Source organism: Pristis pectinata, chromosome 10 (genome assembly GCF_009764475.1).
Source record: "Pristis pectinata isolate sPriPec2 chromosome 10, sPriPec2.1.pri, whole genome shotgun sequence".
NCBI lineage: Eukaryota > Metazoa > Chordata > Chondrichthyes > Rhinopristiformes > Pristidae > Pristis > Pristis pectinata.
Window position 1 is genome coordinate 17418595 of NC_067414.1, and position 27095 is coordinate 17445689.

A 27095-nucleotide genomic window follows, 5' to 3' on the forward strand; every position below is an offset into this window, starting at 1 on the left:
TTTGAGGTCCCACAGTCACCTGAAGGGTGGCTACTGCTTCATGTCACAGAGCATCCAGGTAAGTTCCAATTCCAGCTGCAATTGGAATTCCAGTTCCACCCTCCCCATCTCCCTCACTTGATTCCATCATCTTCAGCCCTTTGTCGCCTCCACCTATCACCTCCCAGCTTCTGGCACAATTTCCATTCTCCCCTCCCCTGTGTGCCTATCACCCCTCCTCACCTCGATCCACCTATCACTTGCTAACTCTTGCTCCACCCCTTCCCTCCACCTTTTTATACTGGTTAACTCCCCTCTAACTCTCAGTTCAGATGAAGGGACACAACCCAAAAGGTCAACTGTCTGTTTCCTTTCATAGATGCTGCCTGACCCAGTGAATTCCTCCCGCATCTTGTGTGTTGCTCCAATTCCTGTTTTGACTGGCGCTAACTCCTTATGATATTGCCTCTTGCTGAAGGATCCCATCAATGAGCAGCATAATTTGAGCTGGCTCATTGCTGCAATCATAATGACCAGAGGCTGTCAGAGGAAGGTAGGTTTTCTGGATCCCTCTCAATCACCACAGGCTGACTGAGCATTTTGATCCTTGAACCCATTTTCAGGGATATCAAATTTTGCTCCAAAAATTTCTGATTCAAGGTCCAGCTCATTAAATTCAAAGGAAAGCATGAAATGTTTTGCATTGTTCAGACATTACCTTGAAATATTTTTGCAAACTTACAACTAGATGAGGTTATTTACAGACACTTCTGTCAGCATGGATCTTCAGCCACAACATTTTTATGCACTACAATTAGGCATAAATTGTGCTTAATGGCAACCTATGTTGGTCCAAGAGTTATGATTAGCACAATGATGTTAAGGAGGAATATGGTGCCTCTCCTCAGAAAATGCTCCAAAGCTTGAATGTTTTCTTCATGTTTTTTGATCAAGATTACACTCAGTACTCAAGTTGCAATCTGTTCAGAGCTGTGTAGACTATTTTCTTTTAATTTTACAAGGTAACTAAGACAATAACACAAACAGAAGCTAACCAAACATGACACTGATTTTCTGAGGTATACTTACAATTCATTTCCTTGGCTTTCATACACTGGGAATTCAGGAACAGATGGTCCAAAGCTAATGATAAGAAATCAAAGCACACAGATCTCCACCAACATGCACAGTACTGTAACTAGATGTTCCTGGCAGATGGTAGTACTTACAGACCAAGTGGTTTCCCCCAGGAATCAATGGGCCAGAAAATGCTGAATCTGACCTGCTACCTGGGCTTATACTAACAAGGTGCGATGCATAAATGGAAGCTTCAGAGTCGACCAAATGAAGCCTAGTCCCCAGTAAGCTTTGACAGGAGGCAAGGTGGGTGGGGAGGTGCAAATTGTTGCTTTGTGTCAAAGCTGTCAAGGACTAATTATTAAATCTCAATGTGAACAGCATTTTAAAATATTTAAAAAGTTTAAAGTTAGGAGTTCATTGAAAACATCAAATCAAAGTAATTAGAAACTGGAAACAAAAGTAATATAATTTATTTTTTTAATTACTTTTTGTCCCCATTCAAATGATTGGAATCTCCAATCCTAAAAGGGGGAGGAGTGGCATTACTGGTCAGGGAACAGATCACAGCTGTGCGTAGACAGGACAGCCCAGAGGGCTCGTCTACAGAGGCCATATGGGTGGAGCTGAGGAACAGGAAAGATGTGGCCACACTAATAGGGTTGTATTATAGACCGCCCAATATTCGGAGAGAATTGAAGGAACATATCTGTAGGGAGATAGCAGACCGATGTAAGAAACAGAAAGTTGTAATAGTAGGGGATTTTAACTTTCCACATATTGACTGGGACTCCCACACTGCGAAAGGGTTGGATGGCTTGGAATTTGTCAAATGTGTTCAGGAAAGTTTTCTAAATCAATATATAGAGGTACGAGAGAGAATGCAATACTTGATCTCCTATTAGGGAACTGGGCAGGTCAGGTGACAGAAGTATGTGTAGGTGAGCATCTTGTGTCCAGTGACCATAATGCAATTAGTTTCAAGATAATTATGGATAAGGACAGGTCTGGTCCTCGAGTGGAGGTTCTAAATTGGAGAAAGGCCAATTTTGTGGAAATGAGAAAGGATCTAGGTAGGGTGGATTGGGATAAGTTATTTTCTGGCAAGGATGTGCTCAGGAAATGGAAAGCCTTCAAAGACGAAATTTTGAGAGTGCAGAGTTTGTATGTTCCTGTCAAGATTAAAGGCAAGGGTAATAAGCAGAGGGAACCTTGGTTTTCAAGGGATATTGGTGAGCTGGTTAAGAAAAAGAGAGAGGTGTATAGCAGGTATAGGCAACTAGGAACGGATGAGGTACTTGAAGAGTATAGGAAATGTAAGAAAATACTAAAAAAGGAAATCAGGAAGGCAAAAAGAAGACATGAGGCTGCTTTGGCAGATAATGTGAAGGTAAACCCAAAGGGTTTCTACAGGTATATTAAGAGCAAAAGGATAGTAAGAGACAGAATTGGTCCCCTAGAAGATCAGAGTGGTCGTATATGCGTGGAGCCTCAGGAGATGGGGGAGGTCTTAAACAGTTTTTTTTGCATCAGTATTTACTCAGGAAACTGGCATCATGGAAATGGAAGGAAGGGAAACAAGCACTAGTGTCATGGTACATATAGAGATTAAAAAGGAGGTACTTGATGCTTTACAGTGAATAAAGGCAGATAAATCCCCAGGGCCTGACAAGATATTTCCTCGGACCTTGAGAGAAACTAGTGTAGAAATTGCAGGGTCCCTGTCAGATATATTTAAAATGTCCCTAGCCACGGGTGCGGTGCCAGAGGACTGGAGGATAGCTCATGTTGTTCCATTGTTTAAGAAAGGCTCGAAGAGTAAACCAGGTAATTACAGGCCAGTGAGCCTGACATCAGTAGTGGGTAAATTATTGGAAGGTGTTCTGAGAGATAGGACATATAAGTATTTGGACAGCCAAGGGTTGATTAAGGATAGTCAGCATGGCTTTGTGCGTGATAGATCGTGTTTAACGAATCTTGTGGAGTTTTTTGAGGAGGTCACTAAGAAAGTAGATGAAGGTAAGGCTGTGGATGTTGCCTACATGGACTTTAGTAAGGCCTTTAGTAAGGTCCCACATGAGAGATTAGTTCAGAAGGTTCAGTCAATGGGTATCCATGGAAAGGTTGTAAACTGGATTCAAAATTGGCTGAGTGGGAGAAGACAGAGAGTGGATGTGGATGGTTGTTTCTCAGATTGGAGGCCTGTGACTAGTGGTGTGCCTCAGGGATCTGTGTTGGGGCCATTGTTGTTTGTTGTATATATCAGTGATCTAGACAATAATGTGGTAAATTGGATTAGTAAATTTGCGCATGACACTAAGATTGGAGGTGTAGTGGACAGTGAAGAAGGCTTTCAAAGCTTGCAGAGGGATCTGGACCAAATGGAAAAATGGTCCAGAAAATGGCAGATGGAATTTAATGCAGACAAGTGTGAAGTGTTGCATTTTGGAAGGACAAATCAAGGGAGGACATACACAGTAAATGGTAGGGCACCGAGGAGTGCAGAGGAACAAAGGGATCTGGGAGTTCAGATACATAATTCCTTGAAAGTAGAGTCACAGGTAGGCAGGGTTGTAAAAAAGGCTTTTGGCATCCTGACATTTATAAATCAAAGTATTGAGTATAGGAGTCGGAATGTTTTGGTGAGGTTGTATAAGTCATTGGTGAGACCAAATTTAGAATATTGTGTGCAGTTCTGGTCACCGAACTACAGGAAGGATGTCAGTAAGATTGAAAGAGTACAGAAGAGATTTACAAGAATGTTGCCAGGTCTTCAGGAGTTGAGTTATAAGGAAAGATTGAGCATGTTAGGACTTTATTCCTTGGAGCAGAGAAGAATGAGGGGAGATATGATAGAGGTTTATAAAATGATGAGGGGCATAGACAGGGTTAATGCAAGTAGGCTCTTTCCACCTAGATTAGGAGAGGTAAGTACGAGAGGACATGGCTTTAGGGTGAAGGGGGGAAGGTTTAGGGGGAACATTAGAGGGAACTTCTTCACTCAAAGAGTTGTGGGAGTGTGGAATGGGCTGCCATCTGATGTGGCAAATGTGGGCTCGCTCTTAACTTTTAAGAGTAAATTGGATAGATACATGGACGAGAGAGGTCTGGAGGGGTATGAGCTGGGGGCAGGTAAATGGGACTAGCGGAATAATGCTTCAGCACAGACTAGAAGGGCCGAATGGCCTGTTTTCTGTGCTGTAGTTTTCTATGGTTCTATGGTCTAGAATCAGAGTGGATTCCACAGTGTAATTCTGGAGAACACCAGCAAGATTGGGCCCACCCCTGGGCTAGAGTCTAGTGACAGATGTCACGGCATCCATCACTCAATAGTCCTGGATTTTCAGTGGGCTGTCTGGGTCTTACTTCAGTGCCGTGGCCAAACACTGGCAGCTCCTTTTAGAACCATCGATCACAGCAGCATGACTCAGTCCAATGATTTATGTAATCCTATCATATGTGATCCCTGTAGTGGAATCCTATGTCATGACTATGAGAACCTTGATTGTACCCGTTTGTATTTGCAGGTCATAAGCATGTCTATTTGTCCGGAGTACCAAGAACTGAGCATAAATGAAAACATTTATGACAAATCCCCTCCAATCAGTTGCATCGCTTCAAGTATACTGGAACATAAGAGAGTCATTTTGGCTTAAGTATCGTTTCCTATTCTATTGCATTCAAGATATCAGCCTGAAGCACCGGAATACCATCCAGAATTTCTAATGTTCCAGACCCAAAGAGTCTATGTGAAAACTATTAATTTTTTAAAATATCAATTCACCACCCCAAAGTACAATGGATTTCAAAGCCACATGTTGTCTACTCTGGTCTTGTGGCTATAGTCAAAGTAGGCACAGTAGTGTAACGGTTAGCGTAACACTATTACAATGCCAGGGACCCGGGTTCGATTCCGGACACTGTCTGTAAAGAGTTTGTACGTTCTTCCCATGTCTGCGTGGGTTTATTCCAGGTGCTCCGGTTTCCTCCCACATTCCAAAGACGTATGGGTTAGGAAGTTGTGGGCATGCTGTGTTGGTGCCAGAAGCGTGGTGACACTTTGGGGGCTGCCCCAGAACACTCTATGCAAAAGATGCATTTCACTGCATGTCTCGATGCATGTGACTAATAAAGAAATCTTATCTTATCTTACAATGATTTTAGGTGGTTCACTAAGTAACCAGTTAGAGATGGAATCTGATAGATTGCTTTATCAAAACTATTTTATAGTTCACACCAGCCATTAACTTAAAAACAGAGTAATGTAGGTCATAATTTACAAAGAAGCATAAACCTGTGGATGCTGGAAATCTGAAAACAAAGTTCCAGAAATATTCAGCAGGTCAGCCAGCACCTGTGGAGAGAAGTACAGGATCAACGTTTCTGATCAACAACCTTTCATGAGAACAGACACAACCACGTCTCTTTCCTTAGCATACGTCTCCAGCTCCAACTTATCGCACAAGGTTTCCAAGTAAAATTCCACCCTTTATAGTTCATGGTCACAGGTATGTTCAAACTATCTAGCAGTTCTGATCAAGGGTCAATGACTGAAACATTGACTGTTCTTCTTTCCACAGATGCTGCCTGACATGCTGAGTGTTTATGACATTTTTTGTTTTTGTTACATAATTTACACAAATCACCAAATCCAGGGATGGAACAACTAGTGCGGAAATTGGAAGACACATCAGTCTGTTCATAATTGCCTAACTCTTTTAGCACAATTAAAGAATAAAAAGACTTCTAACAAAATGGTAGAGCAAGTGCTGTGCATGCTACATGCATCATAAAGACAGATATGCTGCAAATAATCAGGTTAGATGGTATCCATTGAGAGAAAAAATGAAGTTAACATTTCTTCAAGATGGTCAATAACCTTTCATCAGAATGCTATATCATTTTGTCGGATGACAGTGAATTAAATGGGGTGTTTTATCTTCCAAAGATAATAGACCTGTGATATCATAGTAAATGACATGCTTTTACTACATACTTTCCTGAGGGAGAAAAAGGGCATCTTATGATCAATCTAACTTAACCCTCTTTTAGAAAAGGTGATATAATAGAGGAAAAATATTATGTGAAACTTTGAAAGCAAAAAGGACAAGAATGCTCTTGAGTGATTGTATTTCCTCCCACTTGCTGGTGTAGCAATTGCCAGCAATGTAATGTTCAGGATAACCTGTACATTATGAAAAGTATTAGGGAATGACCGCTTGCGGGTTTTTGCACAGAATTTGGATGCTTTGGTTCAAAACTTAAATATGGACATCATTGCCTGGACTGCTAGTCTCCTCTGAAAAAGTGGTAATCAACATAGTTGCTACAGAAGGCTTTAATAGCTAAACTTGCAGAGTATAAACGTAATTCCTCAAGATACTCCTAAAATTTGGCATTCCAAGGAGGCCAGGCACTTCAACCCTTCAGTAAGTGGTGATGGACAACATGCATACTTAATTTGGGACAGAAAGCACACCCAAAAGTACTAAACTACTTGGTGCACTGAGCTCACTCCCATGTTAGGAGCATCAACTTTCACCAGCAAGCACTCTGCCTCTACATTTTCATCAGTGGTTGACCTGTACCTCCACTCCTTTCCTTGCCAAATCTAATGTGACTCTTTTGCCTCAATATCATGACAGGTGAGAGCTCAAAAGTGGAAGGACTAAACCCTTAACAAACCCTGGACATGATCCCAAACTGCTGCATTTACACCTCTGTCATTTTTAGAGCTGACTATTGAGTTCTTTCTCTTAGGGAGTCCCTCAGGATTGAGGATAAATTGCTTCTACTCATGTTTTGTGGGATCTAAGGTGGCTGAAATTAGAAACCACAGGTGGGATAGGAGGCGCAGGTGCTTGTGAAGTGGTGAATTCTTTCTGACACTTACGCAAGGGCCACTGTGCACTTTCAATGCATGGACTTAAGGTTCTCAGTACCATCCCAAAAGCTCCTTCTCCACTTTGAGCGTTCATGGGTCAGATATTCACAGGAGTCAGTGGGAATATTGCATTTTTTCAAGGAAGCTTTGAGTATATCCTTGAATTTTTTTTCCTCGGTCATTGTAGTAATCCCTTTCCTTGACAAAGCTGCGAATAAAGTATCCACTTTGAGCATAAAGGGTCAGAAAGCCTGCCTTACATGGTCACCCACACTGTGAACCATGCCATGAGAGTGTTCTGTCATGGGGAGGTGAGGTTTGCGGCTTGATTTAAAAGTCCAAGACTTGGGATGACTGGCTATGAACTGTAGCCAGGAACTGCCAGCTCCAGAAGGTTTCTGCAGTGCCTCATGTGGATCAGGTGGAATAAGAATGCTTCTCTGAGTTGCTCAAGGAAGCTTTCAGCCTCCCTGATGACAACTGCACAGCTAAATCTTATATAGATCCATTTAGCTTCACATCAATATGCCAACACACGCATTCACACTAAGAATTTGCTTTTATGTAGTGTTAGTTTAGGTGTTACATCCCATACAAGGGGAAGCACTTTGACAAAGCACACAGCAATGTGGCTCACATCATCAGGCAATGAATCCAATGAGCTTTCAAGCACTTGATTGGTATATTGTGCTAAGAATGTCTTTTTGATTGAGTAAAATAATGTATCACTGCAGCAAAAAAATGGAAATGTGAAGTTTGCCTATGAGCTGTGTCCTTGGAAGGCTTTTGGCATTCTGTTTCTTTTGTACATGTGTGCTGGAGAAATTTCTTAAAATGGCAGATCAATGAGCTTCATTAGTTGTAAATAACACTGTACTTAGCACAAGCAGTCCACCAGGTTCAACAAATTCTTTAAAGCTAATTCCTTATACTTCAATCCACCTCCTTTTTGAGTTGTCTTGCCTTTTCGATTCTGCTCTTCTTGTTCCATTTTTGGTTAATCTTTAATTCCAGGGAAACAGTTCTGGAATCTTGCAACATTACTCATTAAAGAACTGAATCATGATGGTTTGCAGCTTTGTCTAGGTTCTTGCTCATGATGTCTATTCATAAAGCAAAAAACACAGGAAAAGGACTTAGCTTTAAAGGACTTGTGGACTTTGAGGTTTCACTCTTTAAAGTACACCCTAAAATACGCCTGACGATACCTCCAATTAAATAATTGAAAAAAAAATCAATGCAGACCATTGGCTGTTCACAGCCATTAGATCACATCCACGTACCTTCCCCGAATCTCTGACTGTTTTTGCAGTGTCCAACACTCTCTAGTTCTGAGCACCTCATTCGACAAAGCATGTTGAAGCTTTGAAGAGAATGCAGAGGAAGTATACAAGAATAGCAGCAAGGAAATAGAGATTTTAGTTATGTGGAAAAAAGGTAGGGGAGAAACTGTTGTGACTAGCAGGAGGGTTGGTAATGAGAGGAATAGAGGTCTTACATAAATGGCAAAAATCCAAAGGAGAGATGAGGGGAAATGAAAAGCTGTGGAATCAGATTCTTGCAAGAAGATCCCCTGTAGGAAAGTCCTTCCTATACAAATCAAGGGTGGATCAATGCTCCAATTAGCTTCTTAGCTTCGCAAAAACAAAAATAAATTGCCATTATTGCAGATGTACAAATAATCAATCTTGCCAGCTCTTGTTCATTAAAGTTTTATTAAAGTTCTGTTCACACAGGAATATTCCAAATCAATTCTCCCATTTTCTTCATCCCTAGTTGCATTACATTACTTATTTAAATACATGAATAGTGAAATAATCAGTTCCTAAGTTATTTTAAATGCATTGTTAGGAACTAAGTTTGCTATATGCTTCAATAATCCACCACTAGATAACATACATTTTTAACTTCTGAACCAAAACAAATTTACCAAGGGCATAACATATGCAAAGCAGTCATTGATGCAGAAGAAAAGATTGTAGATATTATACTCATTTTTCATAACTACAAACAAAATAAATACATGCAAACTGACTCAGATACAAATAAATAATAGCTTTCACTACACAACAGCAATTAAACTGACATAAACAGTACATTAGAACTAAGGCCAACAAATTATATTGATAGCTGGTACACATGGGTTAGGTTGAACAGAAGATCCTCAGCATCTTGGGTCTCCTCTGCTACACTTAGGAAATGACTGATCTGTACTTCAATTCCATGTAACCACCTTACTACAGGTCCTTGATACCTTTAATAATCTGTCAACCTCAAGACAGAAAACACCTTTTGACCAAGCATCCTTACTCCTTTAAAGAAGTGAGTTGCACAGTTCCACTGTGTCCTTTTAGAAATTAAAGCTTCCAAATTTCATGCCGTATGGCCTAGCTCTAATTTAATCAATGTGACCCCTTGTTTTTGATTTCTCCTACCGAAAGAAGTGTCAAGTGCTTATGACATTTTAAACACCCCATCAGAACTTCCTCATGCATTGTTCTCAAGGAAGTACGTCGTTTATGAACTTGTCCTCATATATTAACTCACTGAGACATTGTACCATTAAATAGTGTGAGTGAACAACACTGAACGTATAAATGGCTGTTTATATATTTCATCATAACCTATTAAAGCACAAATACTTTATGCATCTTAACTTTTAAATGTTTTGTGTACTGTAACGACGTGATTTTTTTTAGTGAAGTTTTTGACATTTTTCTAACATAGGCCAGAAAAGAAGTTTATATCCCTAAGGCAGTTGCCTTGGGTGCAGAACATTGCCCGTCTTCACCACTACAAAGCCAAAGCCACACCAGGCAAACATATTAATCACATAGAGTCAAAATGTTTGTATGATTTTGTGCAAGAAAACCTTACCTATGAGAAGGTGGTGTGGTCAGATCCTGTGACAGAGGTCCCTACCACATCCTCGCTGTATCTCTTCAAGGGTTCCTAGTCCAAAAATGAAGATACCAATAATTAAACTAGTAGCCTTTGTGATGACAGCATGTGCAACACTTGGAGCATTTGTAACATAAAAATCTCACCATAAAACGCAACTACAAATTCACTTGAGAAATTCAGATCGTCTTGATGTTACCCTGTAGAACCTCCAAAGCTCTTAATTGGAATCAAGAATGCAAACTACAGTCATAATTTGCTTGTCAGATATTGTGAGTGAGCTGGGCAAGTTTACCTCAATGATTATTGAAGCTGCAGACACACCGTAAATAATCGAGTGGTAACTTGAGAATATAAGTAGGATATCTCAGAGTGAATCTGTAAATGGAGACACAAGAGGACTGCAGATGCTGGAATCCTGGAGCAACAAACAATCTGCTGGTGGAACTCAGGGTTTTGACCGAAAACATCAGCAATTTCTCCCCCTCCCCCACCCCCGCCCCGCTCGACCCGCTGAGTTCCTCCAGCAGATTGTTTGTTGCTAGTGAATCCATAAAGCTATTTGCTGAAAATTAGAAATGAGATTGTAAGGCATTTGATAAGGTTCCTCATGGTAGGCTTCTTCAGAAGGTCAGAGGCCGAGGGATCCAAGGAAGCTTGGCTGTGTGGATTAGATTGGCTTGCATGTAGAAAGCAGAGGGTTGTGGTGGAAGGAGTGCCCTCGGATTGGAAGGCAAGTGACTAGTGGTGTCCGCAGGGATCGGTTCTGGGACCGTCTACTTTTTGTGATATCTATAGATGACTTAGATGAGGGGGTGGAGGGCTGGGTTAGTAAGTTTGCAGACGACACTAAGATAGGCAGTGTTGTGGATAGTGTGGGAGGGCTGTCAGAGCTTACAGAGGGATATTGATAGGATGCAGAGCTGGGCTGACAAGTGGCAAATGGAGTTCAATCCGGAGAAGTGTGAGGTGGTAACACTTTGGAAGGACAAACTCCAGGGCAGAGTACAGTCTAAACAGCAAGGTACTTGGCAGTGTGGAGGAGCAGAGGGATCTGGGGGTTCATATTCACAGTTCGTTGAAAGTTGCCTCACAGGTGGAAAGAGCAGTTAAGAAGGCCAATGGGATGTTGGCTTTCATAAGTCATGGGATTGAGTTTAAGAGCCGCAAGATTATGATGCAGCTTTACAAAACTCTAGTTAGGCCACACTTAGAGTACTGTGTTCAGTTCTGGTCGCCTCATTATAGGAAGGATGTGGAGGCATTGGAGAGGGTGCAGAGGAGATTTACCAGGATGATGCCTGGATTGGAGGGTATTGAATATGAGGAGAGGCTTAAGGTGCTAGGGCTTTATTCACTGGAAAGGAGGAGGATGAGAGGAGACATGATAGAGGTATATAAATATTGAGAGGAATAGATAGAGTAGGACAGTCCAGCGCCTCCTTCCCAGGGCACCAATGCTCAAGACGAGAGGTCATGGCTTTAAGGTTATGGTGGGAGGTTCAGGGGAGATGTCAGAGGGAGGTTTTTCACCAGAGAGTGGTTGGTGCATGGAATGCACTGACTGGGGTGGTGGTGGAGGCAGATACATTGAACAGGTTCAAGAGCTTGTTGGATAGGCATATGGAGGAACGTGAGATAGAGGGATATGCGGGAGGAAGGGGTTAGGTAGTGTGAGGGTGGTCTGATGGACGGCACGACACGGTGGGCCGAAGGGCCTGTTTTGTGCTGTATGGTTCTATGGTTCTATGGTAAAATGCAGAGAAGAGGGATGGGTGGAGAGAACAAAGTGAATGGCTGTGATAAGGTGGGGATTAAGAGAGACTGATATTCACAGACTTTCACAGACATTCCTTCAGTTTCCTCACCCTTCCTCCTTTTTTGCAATCTAAAACATATTTGACTTTGAATTGCTCCTGTGATGAAAGGTCATTGACTTGAAACATTAATTATATCTCTCTCCACAGATGCTACCTGACCTGATGAATAATGACAACATTTTCTGATTTTATTCCATAAAACTGATCGGTTTATTCAGAACAGCCATAAAAATTATTTAGTGTTGTCAGGCAATTGTACTGTTGACAGCATTGAGGCTAAAAATAACCAGCACTTGAAACCCACATCTTCCAACTCCCTTTGCCACCCTAAATGACATCAACAATCATGGTACAAGCTAACACGACAAGTCTAGGGCAGTGGAAAGAGTTATAAACTAGTACCCAGCTTACTGCTGACCTGCAGAGTGCCAATTCATGACAGTACTTTGGTCCTCCAATCTGAATACTCCTCGGTACATACCTTTCCTACTTTAAAAAAGGATATCAGTTTGGGCTCTGCCCTCCTTTGCCAGACACAAAGCATGAAACTCTGCGCTCCACTGACCCTCTCACAGCAATGAATCACCCCATGGCTCTGTATGAAGATAAGATTGTCTATGAGGGCTACTTTGGGCAAGCTGCGGCAGGCGAGTTGGGCAAGTGATTGTGGACCATTGCCAGAGACTGGCAGCACCAGCTCCATGTGTTAACAGACTGCCTAGATCCTAGAGTCTCCTTCATCCCTGCCTTTTTGATGTGGTGGACGTTGCTGTTGCCCACTCCTTGTTTGACCATTACAGCTCTCCCAAGCCTTGGAGAGTTTTCTATGATAGCAATGTGAACTGGGGGGGTGGGAGCGAGAGCTGCAGCTTCATCACATCCAACAGGAAACAGTAAGAAAGATGGTAGGATCCAGCAGTCTGCTGTCAGTCCCCCACCAATGGACTGCACCTTGGGCGGCAATGCTCACCCCAGCCCGCATAACACTAGCACTCACAGCAGCCCCTCCACATTGAGCCATGTGTGACCCATTGCTAGATTTGCACCAGGTTCCTGGGATGACAGCACACAGGCATGGGAGAGGCAGGGTTTCACACCAAGTTCCCAACACACCGGCACTGTCCGTAACATATGTTTATCTATGTAATGTCTCTTTCTAGCACTGATTCTATGGTAAATCTCATTCCAGGATTCACATTCCGACTAAGCAAGGGACAAGTGTAGTCAGTTGCTGTTTTTCAGGAGAGGGCAAACAGATTGTAACAGTCAAGGTGTCCTGCACTGGCACTATTTGGCTTTGTACTGTCCCTATGACAGATCCCATGCAGCCATTAGTTACCAATGAAATCATTTCAATGATTTCCACTTGCACTACAAGTGGGTGGTTACCTCCCTTTTTAGACTTGAAGCCCTAATGTTAAACTCTGGATGACTTTTAAAGGTGTAAACTATGAAATAAATAGCAAGTGTTTGATACATATCGGTGGTCAAATCAATACGAGATGCATCTCGATTCTTACAGGAGGCGCTCAGAAAAAAACTGCATCAACAGCACAAGAACATGCAGCATGAATTTCCATGCAGTGCCATTTTTGTGCACATTTGTAAGAGGATAGAATTATTTGCCTCAACTATCTTTGGCTTATTCAGATCATCAATTTTAATGCAAAGCTGACTGACCAAGAGCCAAGAAAAACTTTGTCGTCAGTTGAGGCTGTTCATCCAAAGGTAAGATTGGAAGAAATAATATGAGATGGACATGCATTTTGGACTGTCTGATCATGGACTGTGCTCCCAGACAGTCTTTATCTCAGAGCCATTCAACAGATTCAATATACTTAGATTGAGTTTGGTGAGGTTGGCTTGTTCCAGCCACAATTTACTTTGCTCTTCTCTTCCCTCATAAAATTGTTGCTAGTCTAGAAATTGCACTAATACCTTTTTTCCAGTTCACTTGTCAAAATGCTTGTCTGGACTTGCCCTCAAGCTCAAATTATGAAGGGAATTTGGCAGCAGAGAAGGAACAGCCAACATGCTTACTCATTTTCTAGGCTCCACTTCAACACTGCTATTAAAACTTCATTTGGAGCAGCTCATCTGGGCTGTCATGCCTACAAGCCCCAGGTCTTGAACTAAATCACTGTTTGCAGACCAACTCTCTCTTAGTCCTCTCATTGTTGCTGCCTTGTCTATCTAATCTACCATTTCCTGCTTCAAGACATCGACTGTAGCAATTTCAAACCAGCTGATGGCAATAGAAGCTGGCCAGAAAGCATCTCAACAAAATACACTCCATTTAACACCACCACATCAAGGACTGTAGAACCTGCATTGAATTGTTCATTTTAACAATGATTTGGGTGTTTTCCTATTCCACATAATTATTAATCAGCATTAATTACACAGGAGATAGTGGACAAGGATATTTATCACTATATTTCAAACAGCCATGTCTTCAATGTTTATTTTCTTTCTGCTGAAGCTTAGGCTCCTGTGAGACTTATGGCAATTTCTGAAAAATATTTGTTTTTCATCCCCAAAGTCATTTCTGATACCTCACCTTGGATAGGTTTTGGGCAGTTGGGTAGCAAGGCAAGATCACCAGTCCTTGAAATGAGTGAAATGATTAAAGTTCAAACGTTGCCCAAATTTAAGCTGCACCTCCCTTATAATCAGTCACTCCTTGGATTTTTAACCTCTCAAAAATAAACTTTGAAAACTTTGTGGATTCATATATATATATATTAACATTGATTTGCAGCAAAAATGAGCAAAAATTGCCCAGAAATAAAATCACCTTGCATCACGTTTTTTGTGTGCTACATGGCCCAGTTTCAGTAAGGAAGCAAACATAACTGGAAATCAGGGTTTTGTTCCTAAGACCATAAGACATAGAAGCAGAATTTGGCCATTCGGCCCTTCGAGTCACTCAGGCACTCGATCATGGCTGATTTATTTTTCCCTCTCAACGCCATTCCTCCTGCCTCCTCCTCATAACCTTTGATGCCCTTACTAATCAAGAACCTATCAACCTCTGCTTTAAATATACCCAATGACTTGCCCTCCACAGCCATCTGTGGCAATGAATTCACAGATTCACCACCCTCTCGCTAAAGAAATTTCTCCTCATCTCTGTTCTAAAGGGACATCCTTCTATTCTGAGGCCGTGCCCTCTGGTCCTAGACTCTCCCACTACTGGAAACATCCTCTCCACATCCACTCCACTCTATCCAGGCCTTTCAATATTTGGTAGGTTTCAATAAGATCCCCCTCATCTATCTAAACTCCAGCGAGGACAGGCCCAGACCATCAAACACTCCTCATATATTAACCCTTTCATTCCCAGGATCATTCTTGTTAACCTCTGGACCTCTGGACCCTCTCCAATGCCAGACATCCATCCTGAGATATGGGGCCCAAAACTGCTCACAATACTACAAATGTAGTCTGACCAATGCCTTATAAAGCCTCAGAATTACATTCTTGCTTTTATATTCTTGTCCTCTTGAATGGTATTGGTATTGGTTTATTATTGTCACTTGTACCGAGATACAGTGAAAGGCTTGTCTTGCATACTGTTCATACAGATGAATTCATTACACAGTGCATTGAGGTAGTACAGGGTAAAAACAATTACAGAATAAAGTGTCACAGCTACAGGGAAGTGCATTGCAGGCAGATAATAAGGTGCAAGGTCATAACAAGGTAGACTGTGAGGTCAAGAGTCCATCTCATCACATAAGGGAACCATTCAATAGTCTTATCACAGTGGGATAGAAGCTGTCCTTGAGCCTGGTAGTATGTGCCCTTTTCTGCCTGATGGGAGAGGAGAGAAGAGAGAATGAAGAGAGGTGGGTGGGGTCTTTGGTTATGCTGGCTGCTTCACCAAGGCAGTGAGAGGTAAAGACAGAGTCCATGGAGGGGAGGCTGGTTTCTGTGATGTGCTGGACTGTGTCCACAACTCTCTGCAGTTTCTTGCAGTCCCGGGCAGAGCAGTTGCTGTACCAAGCCGTGATGCATCCAAATAGGGTGCTTTCTATGGTATATCGATAAAAGTTGGTGAGTGTCAAAGGGGACATGCCGAATTTCTTAAGCCTCCTGAGGAAATAGAGGCACTGGTGAGCTTTCTTGGCCGTGGTGTCTATGTGGTTGGACCAGGACAGGCTATTGGTGATGTTAACTCCTAGTAACTTGAAGCTCTCAACCCTCTCAACCTCAGCACCATTGATGTAGGCAGGTGCATGTACACTGCCCCTTTCCTGAAGTCAATGACCAGCTCTTTTGTTCTGCTGACATTGAAGGAAAGGTTGTTGTCATGACACCATGTCACTAAGCTCTCTATCTCCTTCCTGTACTCCGACTCATCATTATTTGAGATATGGCCTACTACAGTGGTATCATCTACAAACTTGTAGATGGACGAGTAGAAGCTGGTCATGCAGTCATGAATATATAGGAAGTAGAGGGCTGAAGACACAGCCTTGTGGGGCACTAGTGTTGAAAATAATCATGTTGGAGGTGTTGCTACCTATCCTCACTGATTGCGGTCTGTTGGTCAGAAGGTCAAGGATCCAGTTGCAGAGGGAGGTGTTGAGTCCCAGGTCTCGGAGTTTAGTGATGAGTTTGTTTCGGATTATAGTATTGAAGGCAGAGCTGTAGTCGATAAACAATAGTCTAACGTAGGTGTCTTCACTGTCCAGATGCTCCAGAGATAAGTGTAGTGCCAGGGAGATGGCATCCACTGTAGACCTGTTTTGGCAGTAGGCAAATTGCAGTGGGTTGAGGTTGTCTGGGAGGCTGGCATTAATGCATGCCATGACCAGCCTCTCGAAGCACTTCATGATGTTGGATGTCAGAGCCACTGGTCAGTCGTCATTAAGGCATGTTACCTGGTTTTTCTTAGGTACCGGGACAATATTGGTCTTCTTAAAACAGGTGGGAACCTCAGATTGAAGCAGGGAGAGGTTAAGTATGTCTGCAAATACCCCTGCCAGCTGATCGGCACAAATCTGAGCACAAGGCCAGGGACACCATCCGGGCCAGATCCTCTCCTCAGGTTCACTCTTCTGAAGACTGATCTTACGTCCTCAACGGTGACCACAGGTTCAGTTGCATTGGAGGCTGTCAGGGTGGGTGGTGATAATCCACTCCCCTTCTGTTCAAAAGGCATATAGAATGCATTAAGCTCATCAGGAAGGGATGCGCTGTTGTTAACTATGCTGCCCGACTTTGTTTTGTAGCCCATTATAGCATATAAACCCTGCCACAACTGACAGCTGGTCTGGGACTCTATTTTGAACCAGTATTGTCTCTTGGCATTCTTGATAGCTTTCCAGAGGTCATATCTCGATTTCTTATGAAGGTCAGGGTCACCTGATTTGAATGCAGCAGTCCTCGACTTCAGTAAGGAATGGATCTGCCGGTTCACCCATGGGTTCCGGAATGCTAACATTGCATTTGCCTTCCTTACTACCGACTCAACCTGCAAGTTAACCTTCAGGAAATCCTGCACTAGAACTCCCAAGTCCCTTCACACCTCCGATTTTTGAATTCGCTCCCCGTTCAGAAAATAGTCTAGGTCTTTATTCCATACACTACCCTATGCTGTATTCCACCTGCCACTCCACAAGGTACCTAAATGTTGGGCAGGTGAAAGGTGCTGACCAAATGCACATATTACTATTTAATTAGAACAGAATAGTCTTTGCAACATTATTATTTCCACCCCAGGATGAAATACCAACTGCAGCTCCACTCCAGTCCACCACTGATCTGTGTGCTTCACTGACTAACCGAAAGTCTAAACTTAAACTATCCCCTTTGCAGTCACGAACGAACAAATGCATCAATTCCAGAAGATTATATTTGATTCCATACTTTGATGGAGTTCATATCAATGTACCAAAACCCATTTATTGCCAGCATGGTTTGTATCATAAAATGCTTATCACTGAGGCCCAAAACAAAAAGCTATTTCCTATTAATGTCTGATCCTATTTTACAAGATCATGCAATCTGGTTAGCAAAATAATTTGAATTCCACAAATACATCCAGGCTTTTCACCATAAAATGGATAAAAATATCACTAACTCTGGGAATATTTTGATAAGTAAAACAGATTTACTTGTTTTTTTTCTTATTGTTTTTGGTTTTGGAATCTAAATGCAATGAGAAAGGTTCTGAAATTAATATCAGTTAAAGTTTTTTTTCTGCATTTCTGTTGTTTATTGTTCACCATTCTCAATCATTAATCTTCCACTGTTTTGAAACCAAAATTTATTGTACAGCATCCTTTTTGAATTCCCGCTTTTCTCAGACTGCAAGGCTGGAGCAGTCCTTTCCTTCTTTCTTCCATTTTGACTTGGTATAATCAACTGCCCCTCCCCATTGCCCCTGCCATTTACTTAAAAATGAACTCTTTCACTTCCCAATCTTAGTAATGCACTGAATATTCATTGTTTTCCTCGGCCTTGAAACAAAAAAATGTTGAACTGTGAAGGTAAAAGCTATAAAAAAGTTTCAAATGAATGAATAATTGATGCAAATCAGAATATTAAAAATTGAGTTTAATGAGCACTTTCAAACAACTTTAATGGAAGAATTTAAATATAAAGCTCAGATGCATGAAAATAAAATTTTGATTCATAAATGACTACTTAGTTGCTTATATTCTACAAGATATTACAATCCTTCAAGAAGTCCAGGTACAACCTACTTAAGGCCATCATGAGAGCGAAAATGCTATGCAAAGTGAAGCTAGAGACACAATCAGATGCACAACAGTTAAAGCATTTGTGACAATTGTGATAGTTCCTATTGGGCGAAATGGCAGTGATGCTTCATTTCCCAATGAGCTCAACACCTGTTATGCACACTTTGAAAGGGAGAATAACACTACACCTGTGCGAATCCCAACAGCATCTAGGCAACCCTGTGATCTCTGGCTCAGAGGCCGATGTCAGAACATCCTTCAAGAAAGTGAACCCTTGCAAAGCGTCAGCCCCTGAAGGTGTACCTGGCCGGGTTCTGAAAACATGTATTGACCAACTGATTGGAGTGTTCATGGACATCAACCCCTCACTGCTGCGGTCTAAGGTTCCCACCTGCTTCAAAAGGGTAGCATTCATACCAGTGCCCAAGATGAGCAGGGTGAACTCCCTCTACGACTCGCCCGGTAGCACTCATATCTACCAGAATTAAATGCTTTGTGAGGTTGGTTATGGCTAGAATTAACTCATGCTTGAGCAAGGACCTGGACCCACTGGCATTCGCCTACCGCCACAACAGGTTCTCAGCAGGCGCAATCTCATTGACTGTCCATTCTACTTTGAAGCACCCAGACAACTGCAAGACATACCTCAGGCTATTGTTTATTGATTACAGCTCAGCATTCAACACCATCATTCCCTCAGTACTAATTACCAAGCTTCAAAACCTGGGCCTCTGTACCTCCCTCTGCAACTGGATCCTCGGTGCAGATCGGTAATAACATCTTCTCACTGACAATCAACACAGGTGCAACTCAAGGATGCATGCTTAGTTAACTGCTCTACTCCCTCTACACTTACGGCTGTGTGGCTAAGCACAGCTCAAACGTCATTTATAAACTTGCTGATGACACTACTGATGTTGATAGAATCTCAGATGGCGACAAGGAAGCGGATGACAGCCTCACGCTCAACATCAGCAAGACCAAGGAATTGATTGTGGAATTCAGGAAGGAGAAATCAGGAGAACATGCACCAGTCCTCCTTGAGGGGTCACCGGTGGGAAGGGTGAGCAACTTCAAGTTCCTGGGTGTCAACATCTCAGAGGATATATCCTGGGCCCAACACATTGATGCAATCATGAAGCAGTCATGCCAGCAGCTCTTCTTTGTCAGGAGCTTGAGTAGATTTGGTATGTCACCACAGACTCCTGCAAATTGCTATAAATGTACGGTGGAGAGCATTTTGACTGGTTGCATTACTGCCTGGTATGGGGGCTCCAATGCACAGAATCACAAGAGACTGCAGAGGGTTGTAGACTCAGCCAGCTCCATCACGGGCACACCTCCCCACCGTTGAGGACATCTTCAAGAGGCAGTGCCTCAAGGAGGCAGCATCCATCACTAAGGACCCTGACCATCTGGGACATGCCCTCTTCTAGTTACTACCATCAGGGAGGGTGTACAGGAGCCTGAAGACCCACAGTAAACTACTCAGAAAAAGTTCTTCCCCTCCATCATCACATTTCTGAATGGTCCATGAACCCATGATAACTACATTGTTATTCCTTTTTTTTTGCACTATTTATTTTTGTAATTTATTGTAATTTTATATCGCTACACTGTACTGCTGCTGCAAAACAACAAATTTCATGTCATATAAGTCATTAATAATAAATCTGATTCTGATTCTGAAATTGCTGTCAGTGTTATTTTTGCACAAATGGATACGAGCATGATGGTGAAAGGGTTAATTAATATATGAACTTCAACTACTTTAAATGTTTACATTGTTTTACTTTCCTAAGCCACTATTAGATTTGGCATAAGCCCACTAGCAGTTATTAAAACCCATTTCAGTCACTAAATTAAATTACAAGATTCAATTTCATGCATTACAAAAATATTAATTTCTATTTATATATGTTACTGCTATAGATTTTCAATATGTTAACTGCTCTATGCTCGCTGGAAAGCACCAGTGATTTCCATACTGTCATAATCAAATTTTAAAAATAATACTGCCATTTAAGCAGAAGAAATATTCCCAGTAATTTGGTAAATGACATAACTCTTCCTTCAGTAACACAAAAACATGTATTTACCCTCAAATGGACATTTGTTTTCATCTTAAATTATCTACTCAATCTACAAGAGTAAATGAACCACATTACAGAGAAATTAGTAGAATACAAAATATGTGAAGTCACTCAGATGATCATAATAAGGATACATTTAGAGTTTGTATGGCAAAAGGGAACGTAAATGTATTAGTACAATACAGATGCAACAATATTTGATATCAGTTATGAGTGGCTGCTGAAATGCATTTTCCAAGATTGGGTGACTGAGTCTGTAATATTTTAACAGGGGATTCAAAAAGGGTAAGTCAAGGCACAAACTAAGAAGGGCAAGGGAGTCACAACCAATATTTTGCCCTTAATCAACATCATAAAAGCAGATAATCTGCACAATATCAAGTCGTCTTTTTTGGAAGCTTGCTGTGGGCAAATTAACCTCCATGTTTCCTGCATTACAATAATTACATTTCAAAAGTACTTCGTTGGCTGTGAAACACTTCATAATATCCTGAGGGTGTGAAAGGTGCTACATGATTGCAGTCTTCTTTTTAGATTAAATTATTTCGATCACCTAAAAAGTGATCAGCTATGACTCGAATGGGACTCTCACCTCTGTGTCAGAAGGCTGTGAATTCAAACCCCACTTCAGAGACAGGGAAAGGATGAGCAACTTCAAGTTCCTGGGCATCAACATCTCAGAGGATCTATCCTGGGATTCCAATGCACAGCACAGGATCGCAAGAGGTGGCAGAGGGTTATAGACTCAGCCAGCTCCATCATGGGCACATCCCTCCCCAGAGGACATCTTCAAGAGGTCGTGCCTCAAGAAGGCAGCATCCACCACTAAGGATCCTCACCATCCGGGACATGCCAGCACGCTAGTGTATGGGCAAGCACAGTCATGTAGCAGTTAGCGCAACGCTATTACAGCACCAGCAACCTGGGTTCAATTCCAGCCACTGTCTGTAAGGAGTTTGTATGTTTTCCGCTTGTCTGCGGTGGTTTCCTCCAGGTCCTTCAGCTTCCTCCCACATTCCATAGACGTACGGGTTAGGAAGTTGTGGGCATGCCATGTTGGCGCCGGATGCGTGCCGACACTTGCGGGCTGCCCCCAGAACACTCTACGATAAAGATGCATTTCATTGTGTGTTTCGATGTACATGTGGCTAATAAAGATATCTTATCTTCTTGTTACTACCATTGGAGCTTCTTCCCCTCCGCCGTCAGATTTCTGAATGGTCCATGAACCCATGATTACTACCTCATTATTCCTTTTCTTTGCACTCTTTATTTATTTTTGTTCTTTATATAACTTTATTTCTTTGCACTGTACTACTAGTATTGGTTTATTATTGTCACTTGTACTGAGCTACAGTGAAAAGCTTGTCTTACAAACCAAACGTACAGATCAATTCATTACACAGTGCAGTTACATTGAGTTAGTACAAAGTGCATTGATGTAGTACAGGTAAAAACAATAACAGTACAGAGTAAAGTGTCACAGCTACAGAGAAGGTGCAGTGCAATAAGGTGCAAGGTCACAACAAGGTAGATCGTGAGGTCACAGTCCATCTCATTGTATAAAGGAACCGTTGAATAGTCTTATCACAGTGGGGTAGAAGCTGTCCTTAAGTCTGATGGTACGTGAACTCAGGCACCTGTATCTTCTACCCGATGGAAGAGGAGAGAAGAGAGAATGTCCTGGGTGGGTGGGGTCTTTGATTACGTTGGCTGCTTCACCAAGACAACGAGAGGTAAAGACAGAGTCCAAGGAGGGAAGGCTGGTGTCCGTGATGCGCTGGGCTGTGTCAACAACTCTCTGCAGTTTCTTGCGGTCCTGGGCAGAGCAGTTGCCGTACCAAGCCGTGATACATCCAGATAGGATGCTTTTTATCGTGCATCGGTAAAAGTTGGTGAGAGTCAAAGGGGACAAGCCAAATTTCTTCAGCCTCCTGAGGAAGTAGAGGTGCTGGTGAGCTTTCCTGGCCGTGGCATCTATGTGATTTGACCAGGACAGGCTGTTGGTGATATTCACTCCCAGGAACGTCATTGAGGCATGTTACCTTGCTTTTCTTTGGTACCAGAATGATAGTGGTCTTCTTAAAACAGGAGGGAACCTGAGATTGAAGCAGGGAGAGGTTGAATATGTCTGCAAATACTTCTGCCAGCTGATCAGCACAAGATCTGAGCACGCAGCCCAGGACACCATCTGGGCCACGTGCTTTCCTCGTGTTCACTCTCCGGAAGACTGGTCTTACGTCCTCCACTGTGATCACTGGTTCAGCTGCATTGGTGGCTGTCAGGGTGGATGGTGACAATCCACTTCCCTTTTGTTCAAAACGCGCATAGAATGCATTAAGTTCATCAGGAAGGGATGTGCTGCTGTTAGCTATGCAGCCTGACTTAGTCTTATAGCCTGTTGTGGCATGTAAGCCCTGCCATAACTGACAGCTGATCAGGGACTCTATTTTGAGTTGGTATTGCCTCTTGGCATCCCTGATAGTTTCCTGAAGGTCATACCTTGATTTCTTGTAAAGATCAGGATCACCAGATTTGTGTGCAGCAGTCCTCTCCTTCAGTAGGGAGTGGATCTCCCGGTTCATCCATGGTTTCCTGTTTGGGAACACCCGTATCGTCTTTGGTACACAGTCCTCCACACACTTACTGATAAAGTCTATGATGGTGGTGGCATACTCATCAAGGTTGGCAGCTGAGTCTTTGAACGTGGACCAGTCTACTGTCTCAAAGCAGTCACGTAGGAGCTCATCTGCTTCCTCAGACCAGCACTGCACGACTCTCCGTACCGGATCCTCCCGTTTCAGTTTCTGTTTGTATGCAGGGAAAAGGAGCATAGCCTGGTGGTCTGATTTCCCAAAGTGAGGACGAGGGGTGGCTCAGAAGACATCTTTGATGGTTGTATAGCAGTGGTCAAGGGCGTTGGTGCCCCTGGTGGAGCAGGAGATATGCTGATAGTATTTTGGTAACACACTCTTGAGGTTGGTCTTATTGAAGTCCCCTGCGATGATAAAGAGGGCCTCAGGGTCTCCTGTCTCAAGGTTGTTGACCATGGAGTATAGCTCATTGAGGTGCAGGCTTCATGTCCGTCTGTGGTGGGATGTAGACTGCCATCAGGATAGCTGAAGCGAACTCTCTTCGCAGATGGAACGGTCGACACTTCACCGTTAGATATTCCAGGTGAGTGAGCAGGAGCTCGCCAGGACCATCACGTCTGAGCACCACAAGTTGTTGATTAAGAAGCAGACACCTCCACCTTTAACTTTGCCTGAGGGTGCTGTACGGTCCATTCGATGGATTGAGAAGCCCTCAGGTTGAATAGCAGAGTCAGGTGAGGCAGGTGTGAGACACGTTTCAGTGAGACATAGTACACAACAGTCCCTCAGTTCTCTTTGGTAGGTCAGTCTTGCCCTTAGTTCATCAACTTTGTTCTCAATGGACTGGACGTTAGCTAGTAGTATGCTGGGAGGGGGGTCTTGTATCCACGCTGTTTCAGCCTCACCGGCAGCCCAGCCCTCTTGCCACATTTCCGAGATACGCGGCGGCGACTCTTTGTTCTTGAAGTGGAGCCACCAGATAAGTTATTGTTTAGGGTCAGACCTGTAAGACCTGGAGTGGATTCCCCTGGACTGCCGCAAAACAACAAGTTTCACATCATATAGGTCAGAGATAATAAATCTGATTCTGATTCTGGGACTTGAACATAAAGTTAGGCCAATGCTACAGTGCTGTAATGAGGGAATTCTGAAGGCTCTGTGATTTGGATGAGGTGTTAAATTAGTGCCCCATCTGCCCTTGCTTCAACTGTCCAGAGGAGGGAGTACCCCTGTGTCATTTGCCCAACACAAACCCTATCATTCAACCAATATCACTGAAGTAATAGATCGCTACTTGTGGGGCACGCTGTGCTGTCCACAAATTAGATGCCCATTTCCAGTTTCAAGAGTGAGTATTGCCTCACATTTAATTGTAAAACTCATCAGGATGTGTTTATGTTGTAGTTGGCAAGTTTTTTCATTCATTTGAAGTTGCAGAGAATAGTCATGTCTCAATTACTGCAGATTGCAGACTCGCAGTGGCTGGCCAGATAGAATGTAATATGGAAAAATGTGACATGTTCAACATCTGCACTGCTGAGTCAAGAGTAGCACTGGGAAAGGACAGTGCATGCTCTCGGGAAGCGAGGAGCCCAGAAAAGTGATGCAGTGCCTGGTTGTGTATTTTGTGTATATATTTATGAGTATTTAAGTATCCAGATCAGGCATGCCTTTCTGGTTTGCAGTAAGAATTAAACTGAGCTAGCTGAATTCTCTATCACTACTGCCACTTCTGGGACTCTTGCAGTTCAAGGGGAAGACTGTAACATCATCACCTAAGTAACACAGGAGGAGGTCATTAAGCTCCTTGAACCTGTTGTATCATTTAATTACATTATGGCTCCTCTGTCTAGGCTGCATAACTGATAGCTCACAAAAATTAATCAATCTCGGATTTGATATCAACAGCTTGTTGGGAGATTTGAAGACGTACTTCTGGACAATAATTCTTTAACAGGGGACTCTAGCTTTCAATTATACCCCCTTCTTTTTGAATCTCCCATCAGTGGCATATGCTTTCTCTTCATACACCCAACTTGTCCTCGTAAGTCATAATTTTCAGCTGTGGTACTATTATGGGGAATCCAAGTTGTACCCACTTGTTTTGCCAGTGCATCCCGGTACAGTGCCCAGGACTGAATTTAATACCCAGCTGGAGTCTCATCAGAGTTCCAACCAACATATTCCATTTTATTTCAATAGGTTACTGCATACATACCGTAAATATAGTGCAAAGAAATGCAGTATGTACATGAATTTTAATGGTTGGAATTTCCAGTGGATGTTCCCAAATCAACTTCTGGATAACTGGGATGGCAAAAGGGAGGGAATGCTTATTGGATTTCTGATGGCTTCTCAGAAGAACGATCTTCACCAGTTGTTCACTAAGTTAATTTTCCATTTTATCGAGCTGCACAAGTAAAGCTTGATAGAGGGAAGTAAGTCACATTAAATGCAGCCTTCTCATTTTATCTGCCGAAGTAAATAATATGGAAGGGGGTAGAATGTGCAAAGGAGCGCAGGGGGTAGGCTGCCACTTTATTATTTCTTATCAAGCTGAAAAAAACTCTGATTAGAGGGTATGACCGATCAGATAAAATAAGTCATTTTAATCGAATCACTACTTAAGGAATTCATTTCATGAAGGCTATGTTTCTTCATATAAAAGAAATCTTTTTATTTCAGCTAGACAGCTTAATTCAGTTACTATCTTCAAGAAGCACTCACAGCTTTGGGTTTGCAGTCTCTGATCACATTGCAGGGTTTGTGCCCATGTTGCCTGCATGCTACTCCACTTGTTTATCCTCGATTATTGGGTCAGTGTAATGCTAAGTCTGAGAGTTATCAGGTAGAGGCAGAAAGAAAGATGAAAGTAAAGGAGTCAAGTCACCCCAGCTATTTATTTAATAATCCCCTACAGAGAGTGTTCATACCTCAAGTGGCCAATTTACATTGGTTAAGAATTGTGGAATATGGCTCATGTTCAATATTAGCTTTCAAAAAGGGATTGGATCTAAACTTGAAAGGGACAAAATTGCAGGGTTATGAAAAAGGAGCAGAGTATGATACTAATTACCATATAGTAGCATAGTGATTAAATTACCAGACAAGCAGCCATTGATCCAGAGGCAGGAGTTTGAATCCCACTATGGCAAGTGCAAATTTTTTTTAAAAATCTAGAAATACAGAAAAATGCTAATCACAGTAATGGTAAGCATGAAACTACTTGATTGTCATAAAAAACCTATCTTGTTCAATTATCCCCTTAGGAAAGCAAATCTGCTAACCTCACCCAATCATGTTTAAATGTGACTCCAAACCTACAAAAGTAGTTGACTTTTAAGTCAAGTTTATTGTCACATACACAAGTACGGTGAGGTATAGGTACGATGAAAAACTTGCTTGCAGCAGCATCACAGGCACATTGTTTCAGAAGGCGGAGAGACTTTTAAATGGTTCCTCTGTTCAGGGGCAATCAGGGATGAACAAGAAAAGCTGCTTTACCAGTTACAATTACATCCCTAGAAGGAATAGTTTAAAAAAAGTTGGATTGTTCCTTGAAAGAGCTGGCACAGATGTGAGGCTGAATGAATGTCTTCCTATTATTCCATATTTTTGCAATTTAAGAAAGGTAAAAAGAGAGTTTAACCTAAACGACCCAAATATTATTCTCTCTGCATTCCCTTTGATAATCCCCAGTCCAGTTAATAATTCAAGCAGTCAACTCACACTGGTTAAGAAATCCAAAAAGATGACTCTTGAACTTTCAAAATCTGTTGACTGCATCTATTTCTGTCTGCACAGATTTCCACTGATCTGATTCTTTCCTTCAAGTGAACCCAAAAATGTTACACATCTTCAGTGACAAATTTATGCTCATTAAACAACTGAACAGCTGTTTTACACACTGACCAGTTCAGTGCTTGAAATGAATACAAATTAGACGGGCATGCAGTTAAAATGGAACAAGCTAACTGCACACAAGGTTCCCACCATCATTACCTTCAAATAGCTCACCTAACCAAATGGCTGAA

At 42.2% G+C, this 27095-nt stretch overlaps 1 long non-coding RNA gene across 1 annotated transcript in view; it reads right to left on the reverse strand.

Moving 5' to 3' along the window:
- Window positions 1-27095, reverse strand: part of LOC127574967 (uncharacterized) — a 484855-nt gene that overhangs the window by 204229 nt on the left and 253531 nt on the right. Inside the window, exon 4 of the long non-coding RNA XR_007956980.1 lies at window positions 9818-9892. This is a non-coding gene — a long non-coding RNA (uncharacterized LOC127574967). The remainder of the gene's footprint in view (window positions 1-9817; window positions 9893-27095) is intronic.